This window comes from Cupressus sempervirens, chromosome 9 (assembly GCF_028749045.1).
Source record: "Cupressus sempervirens isolate cs-2001-9-10 chromosome 9, ASM2874904v1, whole genome shotgun sequence".
NCBI classification, from domain to species: domain Eukaryota; kingdom Viridiplantae; phylum Streptophyta; class Pinopsida; order Cupressales; family Cupressaceae; genus Cupressus; species Cupressus sempervirens.
In genome coordinates this window covers 684,423,460-684,425,828 of record NC_143126.1, presented here as the reverse complement: position 1 = coordinate 684,425,828, position 2,369 = coordinate 684,423,460, and the positions used below count along the sequence as shown (strand labels likewise).

At 35.0% G+C, this 2,369-nt stretch overlaps 2 pseudogenes; both read left to right on the top strand.

Annotated features, from left to right (window-relative positions):
- Positions 1 to 642: 642 nt before the first annotated feature.
- LOC149540578 (glycine dehydrogenase (decarboxylating), mitochondrial pseudogene) lies at positions 643 to 1,424 on the top strand (annotated as a pseudogene).
- A 16-nt stretch (positions 1,425 to 1,440) lies between these two features.
- LOC149540577 (glycine dehydrogenase (decarboxylating), mitochondrial pseudogene) lies at positions 1,441 to 2,075 on the top strand (annotated as a pseudogene).
- Positions 2,076 to 2,369: the final 294 nt, after the last annotated feature.

Here is a 2,369-nt window from a genome sequence, read left to right as displayed (position 1 = left end):
CAAATGATATTGCAGAAATAATTAATATTTAAACTGTATCAGAATAAGAAATAGTAAATGCAATTCAAAAGCTGAATGATGAAAAGACCCCAGCAGCAGATAGTCTCCCAATTGAATTCTATAAAGAGAACTTAGATTGGTTTGGAGATAACCTGCTTCAAGTCTCTACTGAAGCCATTAGATAAAGGTTGTAATTTATTTATTTGCCTGATGTTTTCATATTTCTAATCATTTCCTTGTTTTTTTCTACAAGGTTGATGAATTATATGAATGAATGTAATCTTTTATGACTGAAGTGTGTGTGGTGTGTGTTTGGATGCAAGCCATACATCGATGATCTTGCGAACAGGAATGAGTGGAATCCAATGAGCTTCAATGAAATTGAACATGCATGAAGAGGATGATATCAAGCACTTTGTGAACTATGAGTTGTTGTCCATATATGTAAGGCAGTAAGACATTTTTTTAATTGAGCAGTGAGCTCTAGGCATTGTGCCTAAATGCAAGTGCATCCCTATTTGTAATAAGTTAATACTTTTAATAGAGTATAATTTATCGTAGGTTTTAGCCCCATTGTTGTCCCTTGTCCCCTCCTAACATGGTTTCCATGATATACTAGAATCTTTTTTGAATCACTAGAACATGATATTAGATCTTACTGGGCTCCCGTGTCAAATGATTTTCTTTTGGATGAGGCCACTACTAGTTTTGAGGCTATTGTGATATGTAATGATATAACCAAAGATAATAAGAAGACTTCTATCATTTTTAGTAACTCTCATCCTTAGACATTTGATGTGTGCCATATAAGGGTAGGTTGGTTGGGGTTGAATGTCATGAAATCTGATCTAAAGTACTTTGATTATAGTTCCAAGGATGTTTGTGGGGTGCTTGTTCAGCACCCTAGGATAGAGAGGGAAGTTATTGATTACTCTTATTTTGTTAAGAATGTTCATGCTAATGGTGTGAAGGTTGTCATGGCATCTAATTTTTCTACAGTAACAATACTGAAGCCTTCTGAGGAATTTGGGGTGGATATCATCTTTGGGTCTTCTCAAAGATTTTGTGTCCCCCTGGACTATGGGGGCCCCTCATTTATATTGCTTGGTTACATCTTAAGAGTAAAAATGAATGATGCCTGGGAGGATTATTGGAGTTAATGTGGATTCCCATAGGAATCATGTGCTAAGGATGGAAATGTAGACAAGGGAGCAACACATCAAGAAAGATAATGCCACTAGAAATATCTACATGATACAGGCATTAATTACAATATATCTTCTATGTATGCAATCTATCATGGTCTGGCAGGATTGAAAAAAAATGTAGAACGTGTACATGGTTTGGCGGGAGCATTTATTAGTGGATTAAAGAAATTAGGTACTGTTAATGTTGAGGATGCTCCATTCCTTGATATTGTAAAGGTTATATGCTTATCATTAAGCAAGGGGAGATGGGCATCAAAACTTCTATCATTACTATCTCAACTCATGGAATGAATCCTACAAGTGCTACAATGTGTGGAATGAAAATTGTTGTTGTTTGAACTGTTGCTAAAGAAAATGAAGGATGTAGAGGAAAATAAGGAAACCTTGTTGCACTTATGATTACCTATCCTTTAATGCATGGTGTGTATGAGGAGGGTATTAAATAAGATATGTTAAATCATTCATGACAATGATAGTCAAGTGTACATGGATGGTGCAAACATGAATGTGCAGGTTGGACTAACTAGCTCGAGTTGAATTGGAGTGGATGTATGCCATCTCAATATTTACAAGACATTCTACATTCTACATTCTGGTATGGGGCCTATAGGAGTAAAGAAGCATTTGGCACCATTTTTACCATCACAACCTCTGGTACCAATAAAGGGAATTACTACTCCTGAAGGGAATCCACAACCACTCGATATGATATCAACAGCACCATGGGGCTCAACCATGATTCTACCAATATCAATAAAAAGGGAGATTATGAAAATTGAGAATGGGAAAATGGACATTAAACATACTAGTTTGATGGCAGATAATGTGTATAGAGAAAAAATTATAAATCCTTATGTTTTGGAATGACAACCAGGGTAGATAGAGTTGAATGAAGGCTCTGACAGGAATAAAAAGAAACACAAGGCAATCAATAATCGTAGATAGTTCAAGAATTAACTTATTCCTAATATAGAAAATAGTGCAAAACTTAAAGAGAGATTAACATTTATCAAGTGGATTTGATCATCTCAGGGTTAGATAAACTTCTATTAGTCAGGAATAAAATAGAAGATACAACTCCATTGTAAAATAAACAATTTGTAAGACAATATTATCAGACCCCAATTCTTGAGTAAATTAGGAACCAAATGCTGACAAAAT